The sequence below is a fragment of the Cotesia typhae genome, unplaced genomic scaffold, assembly GCF_013202065.1.
Source record: "Cotesia typhae breed Kobodo isofemale line unplaced genomic scaffold, CoteBio_Ctyphae scaffold_70, whole genome shotgun sequence".
NCBI classification, from domain to species: Eukaryota; Metazoa; Arthropoda; class Insecta; order Hymenoptera; family Braconidae; genus Cotesia; species Cotesia typhae.
The window spans coordinates 2,192,141-2,203,506 of NW_027423780.1; the positions used below are offsets into that span (position 1 = coordinate 2,192,141).

Below are 11,366 nucleotides of genomic sequence, written 5' to 3' on the forward strand. Positions count from 1 at the left end.
TTTGGGTTAAAATAGGTGAGCCGTGCAGTGGAAAAGGAAGAAGTAGTGTGACCGCCAGACATAGTGCCACGGAAATCAAGAAAGACCGATCCCCGGAGTAGTGACGAGACGAAGGAAGCCAACTACAACTAGGACTTCATTCTCAATAAGAGAGTTAGATCATCATTTTATTCGTCAAGGTATCAATTATTACTCTATGGGAAAGAAGTGGACCGCGGTTTACCCAATACCCAGTTACTTCTCCTATTTAATTATCAATTGGATCGTTTAATCGACGATTATTTCAATAAATAATAGTTGAACATTTGCTAGTTTGTACTGAGTGATTTTCATGGGGGCTTATACCCGAGAGACACTCAATCGACCTTGCGGGAAAATTTTAACAACTAGAAATTTATCAATTAATTAATTAACATCCGAAAAATTCGTTAAAATTATTGTTATAATTTTTATAATAATTAACTTAAGAAGAATTGATTAATTTTGTGACTTGAAAAATAATCGACAAACTTTTATTCGTGGAATTTTGGTCGAGCGTCAGTACATTTTTGTGTCGCAGTAAATTCCAATACCCAAGGTCAAATACAACTAAGCTAGCGAATGTTCTAGCAAATAAAATTAAATGCTTCGACTTGTGTTGATTTTTTTTTATAATTTATAAAACTATTAGAAAATTATTAAGAATTATTTACTGAAAATATTTCATATTGTAAAATTATTTTGTCACGTGTGAATTTATTAATTTTGGGGATTAAGTCTGAATTAGTTACATTACATTTTTATTCAGAGTCAACAACCCCTGCATACGATTCGTCTCTGTGCGGGTGATTAAAACTTTAGTTAATTTGATTAGTTAAAATATTATACTGATAGACGCCGAAAGGAGCCCGTCACGTGTAGACGTCGAAAGGGGCACGTGTTAGAAATCGACGGGTAGACGCCGAAAGGGGCTCGTCGAGAATAAGATATTGTTAAGTGTGGTTAGTGTGTGAGTGAATGAATTTTGTTAACTAATTTTAAGTCAAACACTGTTAAGTTTTTTTTATTGTTAATAAATGTTGATCAACCTTGTTAATTAATTATTTATTATTCAACAGCACCTTCCTCCACTCTCTCTACCCTAAGATTAACCCTTCGTATCGGTTGTCTTTCGTATAACAGTCATTACTGTTGTGATGAGAGAAAATCTCACGCTATTGCGCAAGCGCCAAGACCGAAATTTCAAATTTGCGCAGGCGCGAAGAGCGAAATTTTAAATTTAATAAACTAATTCGAAGTTATACAATTTTATTATATTTTACGAGAGTATTTTATTTTTCGAAATAAAAATGATTATTTTGGGTAAATAAATAATAATCACAAAATTTTTTTATCACGCAATTAATTTATTGTATTAACACAAATTGAAAGAAACATATTATATTCTCAACATATTAGTGATGATTTTTTTGAAAACATTTGACATAAATTATTTTTTTTTTTTTTTATAAATAATAATAATTAACATTTCTTAGTTTAAAATTACGCTAAATGTTACCAACAATCAGTAAACAATTTTAGTCACAAGAAAATCACAATATTTTCAGAATTGTAACATTTTAATTAGGCACTAAGTAATATATTTTCATAACTACGTATAGTTCTTTAGCTTAAATAACAAAGTTTAAGTCTTTAAAAATCTTTAAAAAAAATTCTAATGACATAAACAAACAAATAATTTGCTAAAGAAAATTGCGTTTCATAAATAGAAATTAAGTTGACATAAAATTTTTTCTTCATAAATTAAAATTAAATTATAATTGTTTATTAATAACCGTAATAATATCAGACTTAGTCATTTAATTAAAGTTTAATTTCAACATTTTAAGTAAGAAAATAGCCTCAATGTTTTAAACATTGCTACATTTTAAGTGCTTAGCAATATTCTTTGGTAATTATGCATCATTTTTTGGTAAAAGTGACCAGATTTATATAATATTACATTTTTACCTAAAATCTAAATTACAAGTCATCCTTGGAAATCAAATTCGAATCACAATCAGTACAATATCTCACTGTATGTTGATTGCACAGTGGTGTATTGCAAGATGAGCAGCTTTTACTTGTGTAACTATTAGCTCTGCGTGGACAATAACAGCACAGACGACGACTAGACACATGCGTTTGTTTTTCTGGTTTCATATTACCAATTTTTAAAATAATAGATCGTAATTCTAACTTCAAATTAGGCAACTGACTACGAAGGACTAACTGTGGTTGCACTAGTTGAAAAAACAGTTGACGTAAAAATTCTCTTCGAACAATTTTCTTCCCCACATTTTCTTCGTAAATAATTCTTGAGTTTATCCCAGCGATGTTCAAGATTGCGTAAAATACAACCATTGGCCATCGACGCGTGTCGCGAGCAACGTTGTAATCTCCTTGAAGCTGATCAACAACATCTACGCCAGCTTTTGTCTTATTATAAAAAGTGATAATCTCTGGCTTCATTTTTTCTCCAGTACTATTGTCAATGCTCGCAGAATTATGCATAGTGGAATACATCAAAACATTTTTTGATTTTTTAGGTATGTACGAAACTAACACGCTATTGTCAGTAAATACAAATTTACTGCTACATATACTCCGATTCTTAATTTCTAACAATTCTCGTGGGAGTTCACGCTTGTTGCGTCGAATCGTTCCAACAATAGTTGTTTTGTTTTTCAACAAATAATTAGCGAGACGTACGGAGGTAAAATAGTTATCACATGTGATATTTCTTCCTGTATTGAGTATCGGAGCAGTTAGTCTTTTGACAACATCAATCGCAGAGTTAGATTTTACATGTGGACCTGGTGGCTGTTTACCACAGTAAATTTCCATGTTGTACGTGTAGAATCGTTTAGAGTCAGCCATGGAATAAATTTTTATTCCATATCGTGCAGGCTTACTCGCAATATATTGACGAAATTTACATCTACCACGGAAAGCTTGAAGCATCTCATTAATAGTCAAGTATTCACCTGGAGTATAATTCTGCTGGCAACGCTCAATGAAACTATCTGAAAATTCTCGAATTGGTGCTAAATTGTCCACTTTTTTGCGTTCCTCGCGGTCATTGATATCATCAAATTTTAATGCTGATAACAAAGTGCAGAATCGAGACATAGACATTACAGCACGATAACAATCAGGAGCCGTCCCATCAGTGGCCCAAAGCTCTTTCAAACTAACACGAGCATCTTTGTGAACACCAAGCATGTATAACAATCCAATCATAGCATTAATTTCTACATAAGACGTTGGTTGAATATCTGTTTTCTTTTTCTTCGACGAGCGTAGTTTTTCTAAAAAAATGTTGGTATAAGCAACAATTTGTTCAATAGTTTCAGCCGGTAAAAATAAATTCCAACAATCTTTTGGTGTTTTTGAATTTTTTGTTAGTTTTGTAGGTCCAGGCAAACCAGTGACAATATTATGTTTTTGAGTCCGAACCTTCGGATTAGGAGGATCACTGAACCACCGAGTACTTTTATCCTTGCCGAGAATATATTTGGTATTGACAACTTTATTTTTTACTGACTTACTGTTATTCGTATCTGTATCTGTATCACTGTCATCATCGGAGTCTGTTGCTGATTGTTCTGTTTCAGAATTATGTTCACTGTGTTCTGACTCACCATCAGACATAATATCCAGATCAGAAAGATTTTCCTCTTCAGACAGTTCGTCGTCAGAATCAACAGAGAATCGGCCCATGTTTCTTAGCTTTGCACCTGTCAAAGGAAAAAAAATTCATTTTTTTAATTTAATACATAAATTATATCAATAAATGTGAGAATAGAAGATAAAAAAAATTTTGAATTGATTTTTATGAAAAGCGAAAAAAACAATAAATTATACTTCTAAAGTGCTATAATTACATTTTTTGATATTTTTTGTACATTAAAATATTTAAACATCCTTATTACTTATAAAAAAATTATCAACACACGTTTGTAGGTTACATATGTTTACATGTCAAAGTACTCAATTAATTCATGGGAAAAAAAAAATTTTTTAAATTTACTTACTTATTTAATGCTTAAAGAAGAATTGTGTCACTTAAAATAAATTACAATAATAATTAATTATCACATTTTTAAAATATTAAAACAATAACAACAACAGCAGCATAAAAAACACGGAGTATTTATATACATATATATCTAATTTAAAATATGGCGACTAAAAACTACGGAAATAACCGAAGTATAACGAAGCCATCCGAATAGCGTTTTTTTTATCAACGACTTGACTGGTGTGATGAGAGAAATTCTCACAGCTATTAATAAATATTTTTATTTTATTTATACTTTCGAGTTTTTAATAAAGTTTTTTTGTTTATCCTGTAAAGCATAAAATTCTGTAAAGGTAAAAAAATTTTCAAATGGTCATTCCATTTGAAATTAAAAAGAAAAAAAAGTTTTAAAATGAGCGTGAGAGATTCTCTCTATGCAACTGGTACGAAGGGTTAAGTTTTCTCAGCTCTGGACCGGTTCCAGGAACCGTGATTAAAAATCCTGGTGGCGCCCTGATAATTGTATTGTTGTTAGTTTTGTTTATTTATTTATAAAATTGATTAGGGGCCAACCTGAGCAGGTAAAACTGTTACACAATCTTTATTCTTTCATTATCTATCTATTCCGTGCACCAAATTTATAAGTATTTATTCTTTAAAATAATTTCTTACAGAATAATTTCTTTCTCGTACTAAATTTCACTCGGGACAAATTTCCCATTCTGTTACAATTATTTTCTTTTGCCTGATAAACTCGCTTGACTGCAAAATAATTTCTCACACTCTTCGAAATTCTAAATTAATCAAACCTTTAATAACAATAACATAATAATATTATCTAAATAATACAATAGTAAAAATTAATAAATACTAATCATAATAATTATTTCTATTAAGTTTTAAGTGATTAATAAAAATAATAATAACTCCTAATAGTCTAATTTAACAACCCACGTCACAACGTAATATATTGACAGATAGAGGAACTAACTTTACAAGTGAATTGATGAAAAATTTTCAAAAGATGCTGGACATTTAACATATTACCCCTACAAGCTTACATCCAGAAAGTAATAGCAGTTTGGAAAAAAAGTCATCAAGTTTTAAAAGATTACCTACATTACTTTTCCAACGAAATTGCTGATGATTCATTTAGCTGGATTATATTACAACTCATTCAAACATGAAAGTACGGGATTTACTCCTTCAGAACTAGTTTTCGGAATGAATCCAAGGAATGCATCATCACTGAAGACTACTTACCTAACATAGATGGAGTATTTGGGTGATTTACAAGCTAAAATCAATAAAACTATCGAAGAAAGTAAAAGAATAATAGCAGAAAGTAAACAAAGGACAAAAATACGTTATGATCGACTAACGAATCCAAAGGAGTTTAAAGTAGGTGGTTTGGGTAAAGAGAGTAATGCAAATGATAAAACACACGCTCTAAATCTTCCATTTGAGGGACCATATAAAATAATACATAAATTGTCAGATGTTAATTATAAGATAGAGAAAAGGAATCAAAGTATAATCGTGCACGCTAATCAATTAAAATTTGTTAACATAAACTTGTTTCAGAGTTCTAATCCATTTCGTTATGATGGAGGTCAAAAGTAACGAAGAAGTAAATTTCTCTACGTTACCAAATATTTACATGGAGTATTTAGAAGACGGTAGATTTTTCCATGAAACGTACAATATTGTGTCCTACTTCAATTTGGACGAATTAACATTCCAGGAGTCAGAAATCTTAAAAAGTATTAATCGAGTCGAATCATCGTATCAAAATAATTATACAGAATCACACTTGATTATGAGGCTAAGAAATCAGTTTGAAAGTCTATAACAAAATAAGTATAAATTATTCTCTACTGTTCTAATCTCCCTCGCTTTTTTCCAGCCATCGCATCGATCGCGTGTGCAGCAGATCACTGCCACAGCGATCTTACCAAATCAACTGCTTGAGGTTTCCTCGCCGCGCCACTTGGAGGCAGGTCAGGCGCTGCTGCAGAGCTACAGATGTCCTCTGGCTAAAATTTGGTGCGCATCAAGCATTATCGCATTCTAAGTACACGCTATTCTATCTAATCTTTTTATCGAACGTATCGAATCTAAATTTAACTTATCAATCGTGCTCTAATTTATCCTAATAACCGTTTAATCTGTTTCAGTGCTTATTTTCATTTTTTCTGCAGTTATCAGTTTCATTATTCTATGCTTTTTGGCTTTTTTACATCTACTTGGAAATCTTGGCTACTTCACCGCATAGCTTGCACGTGCCTAACCAAGCTTTATATAATTTCTACCGCGCTTTTTGCTAAATAATTGTTATTCTAGCCTCGAATAAGTAATAAAAAACTGTAACAGTGATCAATTTGTGAGAAAACAAGTTAGTGATATAAATAACTATTAATAAACGTAATTAATAACAACGAAGTTGTTAGAATAATTTGAACACCTGAAGCTATCCAAGTCCCAGCATTTATATCTTTTTCAGCATTAAACCTTCGAATATCTACCATAGGGATCTTTACGTTAATTTGAAATAGACGGGGTATATTTGATTTTGTTGGTAAAATTAGTAAAATACTTTTTTTGGTACTATGAGTCAGGACGATGCAGATTATTATAAATTGAAGCAGTCCATAAAGACAATTAAAGATTCGGAGAACTGTTTAATCATAATATATAATCAAACATATATATTTCAATTAACTATTCATAAAACTGAAAGTCTTCTTAAACAATCAAAAATATTTGCAAAGATAGGTCGAATAAATCCGCAATTATTAACATCAGAATCACTTGTAAGTTCTATAAAATTAATTCGAGATAAAAGAGGGTCGAATAAAATGCCAATTGTTCTCTACGATGGCAATTATTTTAAATATTTAGAAATACGTGATGTAACTATTAGAGCAATCCCAGGCGGATCTGAAATACCGTATAATTACGGTATTTTACGGTAAAAATACGGTCGATATACTGTATGGCCACCGTAGATTACAGTAGCATTCTACTTGCACAGTAGAAACCGTAAAACACCGTAACGTACAGTAAGGAAAGGTGAAAATACGGTATAGAACGGTAAAATTACGGTAGCGTACTGTGAAAATACGATAGAATATGTACTTCTGAACTTTACGCATAACCGTATTCCGATGGTAACCTACCGTCAAATATACCCTATTTTAACGATAAGTTACCGTACAATGACGGTAAATTACTGTACAATCGCGGTACTTTGCCGTTCAATCTCCGGAATTTATGGTGTCATACTGTATTACGGTAAATCATTGTACGTTCCGTAACCTACCGTGAATTTGCCATACGTTACCGTACTCCACCGCACTTTGGATCCGTCAGGGATAGGAAATTGATTTATTTATCTGATTAAAATACCTTTATTAAAAATCGGCAATTAAAAGCATATAGAGCTATTCTAGTTCCAAAAATCATAAATTATAGTTCAGCTATTTATATCTCAAACCTACACGAATACATAATAACTAATAATAAAAAATTATTGTATATTCGTGAAGAAAATTGTTTAGAACAAAGTAAAAATCATAAACTAGTTAATTTTTGTAAGACGAATCATCCTAAATATTATATTCAAAAACATGATACTTGTTTGAGTAAAATTGTAAATAATCCTTTAAAATTAGAAAAAAATGATCGCGAACTAAAAAAATAATTACTGTATAATATTCAATTTGGATACAATTGAAAAACGGTCATGAATAGGTTTGTTCTGCTTCTGTTTCAGAAACTATTAGAATTATTTGCAAAGATACAGTTGAAAATAATGTAATAAATGGTACTAAATTATTGCGCATTGCACCAGGTTGTAGTGCTGTTACAAACGATTTAATATTAAATTTATATATTGAAAGAAATTTAAATAATAAGAAAGCTTTTAATCCTTTAATAATGTAAGATTTTAGCGAGCATTTCCAAGAATAAAATGGTCCACTTTTAAATCTAAGTTTAATAAAAATCCGTGCTGTAGAATGTATATAAAATAAGCCAAAGAGAAATTTAGTATAGACCGGATAGCTCAAATGGTAGAGTAGCCGACATGTCATCGGAAGGTTCTGGGTTCGAATCCCAGTCCGAGCTATCTGAATTTTTTCTCGCATATCCTATACACTCACATTAAGAAGATTCAAAATCGAAAATAATGCTGTGAAGCGGGAAAGAATAGGAGTTACGGTTAATTATTACGTGAAGCGTTCCAACATTTAAAATTGAGTGATTTAAAAAATACGGCAAAAGTTTAACTGAGATTAGAAGAGAGACAATCGAAGTTGGAAATCAAGAAAGAACAAAAACTATTTATGAACGAACAATCAGTTGGATTTTACATGTATCACTAGTTGTTACCCGCCTGCTCCGCTGGGCACTTAAAATTGTATTTGGAATTGAATAAAATTGTGTTTTTAGATCTAGACTTGAAATTTAATTGGAGTATTGTTTTGACTTGCACAAATTCTAAATTCCATCTGTTTGGCCTGTACCTTTTATTCATGTGATTATTCTAGCTAACATTTGTTGTAACTTTCAATGTGCAATCTCTATAACATCCTCGTGGCTATCTCCCAAAAATGAATAATAATTGACATGAAGAAAAAAAATATTTTAATCAGTTGACCTCGAAGGCCATCCCTGTAATTATCTGTTTCTCTCAAGATTCTATCAAATTTCATAACTGTAGAAACTGTATTTGAAGAATATGAATTTTTTGACAATTATCACTCCCGCACTTCTATGTTGGGGAATAATTTCGTAAGATCCTTTTCGAGATGATTTCTACATTATAAATAAAAGCTTCCAACAAAACTTCGAGTCCATAGAAACTATTTTTTTAAAATGAGAGATTTTTATTGTTAACCCCCCTGCAACCTCTTTTGGGGTTAGAATTTGAGAAAATCCATTCTTAGCTGAACTTGACATTATCCACGAAGATTCCAACTAAATTTTGAGACTGTAAAAGTTACAGTTTGGAAATTAAAATGTTAGATTTTAACACACTTACCCCCGCAATGCCTATCGGAAGTAGAATTTTTTTAAATCTGTTTTAAGATGATCTCCTCGTGAATAATAAAAGATTCCTACCAAATTTACAGTTTTTAGAAGCGATATTTTAGAGATTATGATTTTTTATTGTTAACCCACCCCCGCGATCCTTATTAGGGGCGGTTCATCGTAAAATCCGCTCTTAGATCATTTCTGTATCACATACAGAAAAGAGAAAACTTTCACCAAATTTGGCCACAATAGGAGCTATAGTTTGGAAATTAAAAATTTTAATAGTTAACATCCACTCCCGAAAACCCCGCTGTAAGGTGAGCTATCGTAAAATTCGTTTTTATATTATTTCTACTTCTCTCACAGAAAATTCCTACCTGATTTGGTGCCTATAGAGCTATGGTTTGGAATCGGGAATTTTCCATTGTTAACGCCTCCGAAATTTTTTTCGGGGTATTGGGAGTATGTAGCACCTATAGGTTAGAAATTTAAAATTTTCATTGTTTACATTCACCCTTGCAATTCATATTGGAAGTAGGCTGTCATAAAATCTGCTCTTAGATCATTTCTACCTCACGTATAGCAAATTTTTACCAAATTTGGAGCATATAAGAGCTACACCTCAGAAATTAAAAATTTTTATTGTTAACACTCACCTCCGCAACTCCCTGTGGCGTGAGCTATCGTAAAGTTGGTTCATAAATTATTTTTACATCACTTAAAGAAGATTCCTACCAAATTTGAAGTTGATAGGAGCTATAACTTGAAAATTAAAATTTTTCATTGTTAATTCCAACCCCCGCAACCCGCTGAGTGGTGGAATATCGTGAAATTCGTTCATAAATTATTTTTACATCACTTATAGAAAATCCCTACAAAATTTGAAATTTGTAGTAGCTATAGCCTGAAAATTAAAAATTTTCATCGTTAATATTCACCCCCTCAACCCCCTGTGGGGGTGAGATATCGTAAAATTCGTTTATAGATTATTTCTAAATCTCTTGCAGAAGAATCCTCATAAATTTGGAGTCAATAATAGCTATAGTTTCAAAATGAAAATTTTTCATTGTTAACGCCCCCACAACCCCCTTTGGGAGTGGAATTTCTTAAAATCCATTTTTAGCTGACCTCTACATAGGAAAAGTAATATTCCTACCAAATTTCAAATTTCTAGGTCCGATGTTTCCCGAGATATCGTGATGAGTCAACCTATCTATAGAACAGCTCCTATATATTATAACGTAGATTTTTCCCAACGGTAGATCTCAAAGTAAACTATAATTTTCTACGTTACACTTCGTCCATCTCAGCCATCTCTCGATCCTTCAGGAACCCCGACAGGCGCCAGCCGACTTTTGTTTCACCGGTATCGGCAACCGGGATACGATAAACTTAAATTTTATGTTCCTAGAAAATCAAGATAGGCTTTGACGGTAACTGAATACCTCGGTGTTGCTCAGTTGTGCTTGTTATGGAGAGAGGGTCGTGATTCGGTCTCTCAGAGGAAGTAATTTCCACACAAAACGGGACTAAACTATAACTAGTACACAAATCGGTACTCCCAAACTAATATTCAATCTTAATAATCGGTAAATAAATTAAATTGATATATAGAATATCGCGGAAGCGGTCGTAAAACGACACGAAACAAAGACCATGGCATGGCCATAGGTCTACGGTAACAGCATGCGTGAGGCACGCCAGCTTCAGTACGAGAGGCTCACTTGACTCTCAACGCGATGCTTACTCAACGAGAGCTCGCACTCGACTTTTTTTTCGATACACATTTAACGTTGCCTAGCAGCGACGGTACGTCCGTCCTCCATGAGGACTTCCACCAGACCCCCTTACTAAATAATCCGGTCCTAAGCCGGATTTCCACGCAAACGATCTTTACTCTTTCGCGACTCAAGCCAAACTCCTCTACAAAACAATCCTGACTCATCCACGACTCAAACCAGACTGCCTCTCACCGTACCCCTACTACATTTATACTACCTGCTGCATGCGCTTAACTCACCTGCACGCTACTCTTAGGCACACATATCCCCCCCACATTCACTTCTACACTCACACAACTAGAGTCCCAGACCTACCAGTGATCCTGCTCTTCTGGGAGTTCAGACAGAACTCGCGACTACCCTCGAGCATCCAGCAATCGAGGCTTGTCAACCGCAACCTACCGCATGAGACTACCAAAATTCCCGTACTTCGGGGCGACGACATTTCAGTCGCTCCTCTACAGTAATCACCTCGCTCCAAGAGGCTGAACCTAAAATCTGTCGTC

General features: G+C 32.9%; 1 pseudogene; it reads left to right on the forward strand.

Annotated features, from left to right (window-relative positions):
- Positions 1–5,702: 5,702 nt before the first annotated feature.
- Positions 5,703–7,745, forward strand: LOC141537191 (uncharacterized; annotated as a pseudogene).
- Positions 7,746–11,366: the final 3,621 nt, after the last annotated feature.